Below are 7,414 nucleotides of genomic sequence, written 5' to 3'. Positions count from 1 at the left end.
CTCAGCTTGTAGACCCATTAGCTGCAGCAGCTTTTTTGCTATTCGCAACTCGTCATAGTCCAGTGGCGAAATATCGACTACCTCGTCAGTGACTGGAGGCTAGGATTCATCGCCTGTACTAGCGCCAGTGCTATTACCATTCAGCAGGATGGAGAAGTGTTCACTCCGCAATTTAAATATATTTTGGATACCAGTCACAAGGTCGCCGCATTTTTTCTTACAGGAATTCGCTCTTCCAATAGCCTACTTGTTGTCTTTTCGCGATTGCTAAAATCCAACTACTTTCCGGGGTGTCAGAGTCGAGTAACCAAGATGTTGACCGTTAAGTAAAAAATAAAGATTTTTTCTATTGCAATTCATGAGCTACCACTGTTACTTTTGTATGTATATTTTGCACATTACCTTTTCCTGTTTTCAAATTTGCATTTTCCAAACTCAGAAAATTGGCACACCTTCAAAATTTAATGTTTTGTCATTTGAAATTTTTTCGAACGCATATTGTCACCGCGCCCAGGTGGCCAGGCCAAGCGTTTAACCGAGTATGCAGTTATGTGGGTATGTATGTATGCATAATTTCGTAACCCTGTAGGGAAAATCTCCAGTTCTAATCTGGCTTACTTCGAGTGCACTTAAAAACATTTCTAGTTAGTGGTAAATATATTTTGCATGGAATCAACTAGTAAGCAGTTGCGAAACAGTTCGAAATTCGAAAATTTTTGCTGTTAAAAATGTGATTCCGCTAACACTGCTGCCGAGGCTGCAATATTATATAGACTGTGTGGCTCAGCATTGTGAGGATTATCGGTTCGAATTCTGAGGCCCGAACTAATATCTGATTTTACCCACCCTATTTTTTAACGAATCTGGTAGTTCATCTGAAATTTTAGTACTTAATGTTTTATTTAAATTAAAGTTTTATAAAAAAAAACACTTACATTTTTTTTATTACGAAGAAACCACAACAAAAGACCTCAAGGCGGACTTGAACCTACACCATCCGAATCGTAAGCTATAGTCCTCGTGGGACGCCACAGTCGACCTGTGCGGAAGGGGCGAGTACATAGTCCGGCATTAAAATTGTATCTGAGATAAAGCTAGCCATATCAAGTAGATTTTGTTTCTCTGAGTTCCTATCCGAAATGAGAATTGCTCTGTCCCATGAGTTTTTCAAATAACCTAAGCTTAAAATGCCAAAAATCTGGTTTTTGCCTATTTTTTAGGTTACTTAGCATTGCGACGGTTTTGTTTCTCTAAAAAAGAAAACCTCTTGTCTTTCCAAATTCCGCTGAATTTTCTCGAATTCCTTATTACAGCAAATGATATAGCAAGAGATAAAAGTGAGTGCATGGTAATTTTTTGAATTTTTTATATATATATTTTTAATAAAAATATGGTTCATGCTTTAACTAACCACATACGTCAAACTTTCAAACTTTTTGCAGAATTCAGAAAAAATAAAGAAAATTTCATTAATATTTTGAAGTTGTTAATCTGAGTTTTTAGAAAAATTTTGAATATGCAGTTACATAGCCTATGAAATTCTAGTAAACTAAGTGCAACTATTAAGTGGCTAAGAAAGTGCCTTTATTTTTAATATTGTTTTTTTTTTTTGCCGACGGCTTTTTCACATTTTTCCATATAAGCTTGAATTTGTTGTAAAGTGCACAAGACTTTAAAAAAAAAATTTTTAAATCAATCAAAATTATAAATTGCACTTTCTATATGAAAAAAGCCACAAAAACCTTCAGCACTATGCCCTCAGTTTTCATCACCAGTGCAAATAACTGAAAATAGTTATGTATGTACATATATTTTTTCGAGTAACAAAATTTTGGCTATTTTTCGCATTTTTAGGTTAGGATATTTAAATATAGATACATAGAGCAATTCTGAGTTTCGTTTCGAATTCAGCGACCCAAAATCTATTGGAAATGGATTAGATAAAAACAAAACTTGAAAATTTGTTGATTAGTGTCGTTTGTATTTTAAATCCGGAACTGCGAGCGGACTCACGAGCGGCTGGAGATTGTTGAAGTGGTTCTAGGCTAAACTAAAAATTTGTTGCCCTAATTGCCGATAATTTCCCTACAGGGACACATTTGTGTAGTTGATAGACAGCAGCATTCTGAGAGTGTACTGGAAATAGTTGGACGCGCTTGACTGATTGCAATTATGTCGAATTTTCATTGAGTACAAAAACAAAAATCTACAGCAACAATAATAACGCCATCAAAAAGCATCTAATCTGCATATGACACATGAACGTAATTGAATGGTTGGTTGTGTACGCATGTATGTGTGTGTGTGTGTGTGTGTGTATGAGCTAATTTTAATGGTGATTACCTTGGCGCTGGGTGATCGGTTCACTGCTTGCTTTGCTATTTGCTGGCATGCTTGGGCATAGACCACTAGCGCGGCCCACTAAAATAATATGTGGCATATACATATGTACATACATATGAGCTGTGTGCCGCTGCCCGCTGCTTAATATGCATACCAAAGCGATTGTGCGAGCGTGCACGAATATATATTGGAGCGTAATCAAAGCAACAATTCTAGTAACTATGCTATAAAAAGCAACAATGTAAAAAACTTCCACCAAATAAATAATAGTTTTGTATACAGAAAAATATTGTATATTTTAAAAGGCAAAAATTGCGGCTTAAAATGCTATATATGTAAGTGGAATAACAAAAGCAACAAGTTTGGAAAACAAATATATACCTATATATAAAAACATTAGAATTTCCTCTATTTCAGCATGCAAACAAGTTTTGGAATTCCATCTCATTTAATCCGACTTATTCCAATTCCAATTCCAATTCAATTCTCTACTACAAGGCGTGCACAAAAAGCATTAATTAGGAATTTAATTTCTTTTATTAAATGAAATTTTAAATATACAAATGAGCTAATATTTAAACTTAATAGATGCGGAAACTCACAACAAACCAACTTTAATAACATGCTCTGCTCTGTCTATGATTCGTATTCTTCGTACGTTGGTCGCTGCACAGAGGCAAAATTGTTTCTGCATCTTATTTGTGAATACCCACAAATTAATAGACATTTCAAGAGATAAACAAGCGACTCATAATAGCGGCATAGAAGACTTCTGGGAGCATGTGAACATTTTTCAGATTTTCAAATGTATGTTAATTTTTCACTTAACAACGAAATTGTGGCATTTACATACTATTTACGTGCATGCAAATTGTTGCGTTGTAGAAAAAAACCCGTGCGATTTTGCGAAATTTAAAAAGCTGCGCAAATGTGGCACAACACAATTGGCACAATTGTATTTCCAAATTGAAACATTCGAACGCGACTCGTGGAGGTCTGGCAAAATATTTTTTTTATTTTCTCTTTTATTTCAACATATTTTGATTAAAAGAAAAATACTTATAAAAATAAAATATTTCACACAAAAAACAAAAAATATAATCGATAATCGCATGAGGCTATTGCCTGAAAATTTTAAAATGCACTTAGCGGCATTGTGCTAATATGATAGCACGGCCGAGTAATCAAAGTCAACTTATGTACAGTAGACTGCATCACTCCCCATCAAAAAAAAAATGGTACCGTTTTTCACTGGAATTATAAAATCTATAATATTTTAAGACTTCCACCGAAATATCTCGCAAAACCATTAAGATTTACGTGAGCTGGACCGATTTGAAAATACCTCCAAAAATTTAGTTTTTTTTATTAAGAAAACATTTTTTTAAATATTTTTTGAACAAGTTACCTCACATGACTGAACAGTTTAAGCTAAGTTTGCATAAAAAATATTAAAAAAAAAATTTCTACGGAATCATAATAACAAGATTTTTGATGCTGTTTTTGCACTTTTTTCAAAGACTGGATTATCCCGCCGGAAAACCCCCGATTTTTTCTTGGTGATGCAGTCTAATGTACAGAAGTCGAAAAAACTATAGCCGCACCAAATTTTCACAAGTTTTAGAATATTATTTTCGTTGTTATTTAATTTTGATTAGTTCTTTATAGTTCATTCTTTAACAACATCCGTATAAATACAAGTTTATAGGCAGTGTCACACGATTGGGTATTTGCCAAAATGTGGTGCAAATCGTATCCCAAATATTTTTCTATATCCCAATCACGAAAATTAATTTGTTGAAATTATTCAATAGAACATCGCTGTATTGTACCAATCTTTTGACTACAAAAAAAAATGTTCCCAGTTTTTTATTTTTTACCAATAGTCCAATAGTGCCAATCTGTACAAATGTACCACTGTCTTGAAAATTTATGCAATTAAAAAAAATCAACAAATTTTCGTAAAAATGTCGAGTTTTTAATTAGATTCTGAGTATACAGTTTTGTAGCCTATTGAATTCTAGTAGCATAAAGTACAAGTTTCAAATGGCTAAAAACTACGATTGATTTTTTAGAATTTTTAAAAAAGCTCAAAATTTGTACGAAAGTTTGTTACATTTTTTTTTAATATTGCACAAGTTTGCAAACTTGGATTTACACGGGTTTTGTTAAAGAATGAACTATATTTTTATAAAAAAATCACCAAAATTAAATAACAACGAAAATTATACATACCTACTATGTAGTAAGTACAATAAGTAGCAGCAATGGATGGACATTGTAAACAAGACAATGGTCAATGGACAAAAGTCATCCCTCAGAGATTTATATTTTCATAGATGTATTAAATTTTCTTGTTTCTTTTCGCTTTAGTATTTCTGAATATTTGCCAAATACTCCTCCAACATTTGGCTTATAGCCAACCATTGGTCACTGCTCACTGATAAGAGAAAAGTAAATCCAAATGCTTTCCTACTGCTCGTAATAAGAAAAATCCATGGCAAAGTACACAAGCGCTTACCACCCGCAAAATAATAATATAAATAAATAAATACTATAGAATAAACACAAAGCAATTGTTTTCGTTAGCAGTATTTACATATACGAGTAAGTACATACATAAGTATATATTTATGTATGTATTCCCCAAAAATTTATATTTTTATTTTCTTAAAACTGTAGGCATAGAGGGATTACCTGAAAATGATGAAAAATTTAAAATCAGCAGATGACTGACAATGTCTTGCCCTACATATGTACTACAAACAGGTTATGTGTATGGGTCTGTATTTTAGCGGATGTGGTAGAGGATAATGGAAATTGAGCATAAACAAGCTTGTTTTTTTTTTAATGGAAAAAATATTCTTAACTATGAATCAGTGCTTGAAACAAACAAACAAGGGTTTGATACATACAGTGACTCAAATAAAAATTGAACGCGACATTTGAACGAGTTTTGGCTATTTCTCTTTTGTTTATAGGTATGTAGTTTTATATATTTTTTTTCATGAAAATATAGCTCATTACTTGAAAAAAAAACAATAAATCCAAATTTCAGACTATGTGCAAAAGTTTTGTAGCCCAGCAAGTTTTAGGATAATAATATGCAATTTCGAAGTAGTAGGACTTAGTGTTAGTTTTTGGCATTGTTTTTGTTGACGGTGTTATGCTGGAAGCTCTTCGAGAATTCTCGAGTGTCCAAACGACGTTCATTATTTTTCTATTTTTCACTTATTTATGTTGATTTATAGGCTTACACAGCAGCTAAAGCTTTTTTCCAACATTCCTCTACATTAAAAATATCTAACTTCCTCCGAAAAAGTAATTTCGTTAAATAAAAGAACTATGACCACTTTTACCGAGTTGTCATTAAGGACAGCTTCCTTGGACCAGGTTTCCACAACGCGTAAAGAAACTTGAAGCAGATCACATATAATTTGTGGGTGCTTACCAACTGCCATCAGGACAAGGTCATCAGCGTAAGCAATGGCCTGACAGCTTGTGGTCTGCTAAAGACCTTGCGGGTTGCCTCGTTTTACGCATACCTTCCCCATCTCCGAGTACTTATGTACATACATATGTAGTGCTACTGCCTAAAAGATGATGAGCAAATTCTACCAGACGGTGATCCAGCCCAAGGTGAGTTAGGGACATGGAGAATAGCCTCTGGGAGAAAATTTTTGAAGGCACCCTGTTAGTGCCTATTCAATTTTAAAATACGGCAAAGTGCAAGAACTTATAATTTATTTCATATTTAGTTTTGATAAAATTTGTTTTGGGTTTAAACTCTGTATGTATTCTTTCAACATTTTCTGTGGTCACTGGAATGCAAAACCGAGAAGAGATCTTTTAAATTTATTCGCTGAAATCTGAAATTTTTTAACAACAGTAATTTGGACTAAGGGCTAATTAAAAAAACTGTAGTTTAGAGTAAAAAATTGGAATATGGAAACACTGTATGTATGTAAAAACATATTCACCTAAATACAGCAAAAGGTAAAAAATTTTGTGCGTTTAAAATTTTTCTACTAAGTATACTATGTACATTAGCGTGGGGCCGAAAATCCGCTTTTTTAGAATTTTGATTGGTAATAGAAAAAATATATTTAATTGCGCTAAAAAAACTATGTGTGCAAGATTATAATTTTTGGTCAATATCTTAGGCTCGCTCAAGTCCATCAAAGTTGAAGTGGTAAAAAAAATGTGTCTTAGCTTACTTCGATTCCCTACAAAAAAGGTCCATCCACCAAATTATGTAGGACTAATACTTTCCAAGATAATTGCAATTTCAATAAAAATGTGTTAATTAATTAATTAAGTTATTAATTAATTTTCATTTTTGTTGTTTATGGCCTTATAACAATTATATTCAACATTTTTTTATTGAGCTTGAGGCCGTTTTGAGCAAATTTAATTGATGTACTTGGGCGAGCCTAAGATATTGACCAAAAATTTTTTTTGAGCATAATGAACCATATTTGTGATATTACCAATCAAAATTGTGAGAAAGCGGATTTCTGGCCCAAGCTAATGTACATACACACATAGGTATAGTAGTATATAGAAACTTACATACATACATACTTTTCAAGAATACACTTCAAATTTGGCACATTTTTCATACAATTATATTGTTTGTTACTTTCTCTTTGAATTCTATATTTATTGTTCTTATTCTGGCATACATACGTACATACATATGTACATATTTTTGCAAGATATACGGGGCGTCTCGCCTGAGTAGATGGGCAAATAAGCTTTGGCGCTTATTTTCCCAACAGAGAATTCCATAAGCTCGGATGTGGTCCTCAGCATAGCGACCGCGGATGAAATGAAGTTATAGGTTGAATAAAATTCATACATGCTTATTCAAACCATATGTACTTATTAATATGTACGCATGTTCGTTACAAAAAAAAAACATATACCATCCCTGCAAGAAATTGTGCCACTAACCTCAGAAAGAGTAGTTTCGCAAAAATGGTTCGTTTCGTTTCAAAATGAAAATCCAATATAGTATTTTTCAAGTTTTGTAATACACCCTTGTCTAGAAGTGCAACCCTTATGGTAA

The sequence above is a fragment of the Rhagoletis pomonella genome, unplaced genomic scaffold (genome assembly GCF_013731165.1).
Source record: "Rhagoletis pomonella isolate Grant_MI unplaced genomic scaffold, Rhpom_1.0 Rhpom_scaffold_00007, whole genome shotgun sequence".
In the NCBI taxonomy this organism is placed as follows: Eukaryota; Metazoa; Arthropoda; class Insecta; order Diptera; family Tephritidae; genus Rhagoletis; species Rhagoletis pomonella.
The sequence above is the reverse complement of the archived record's forward strand: the minus strand, read 5'-3'. Positions refer to the sequence as shown.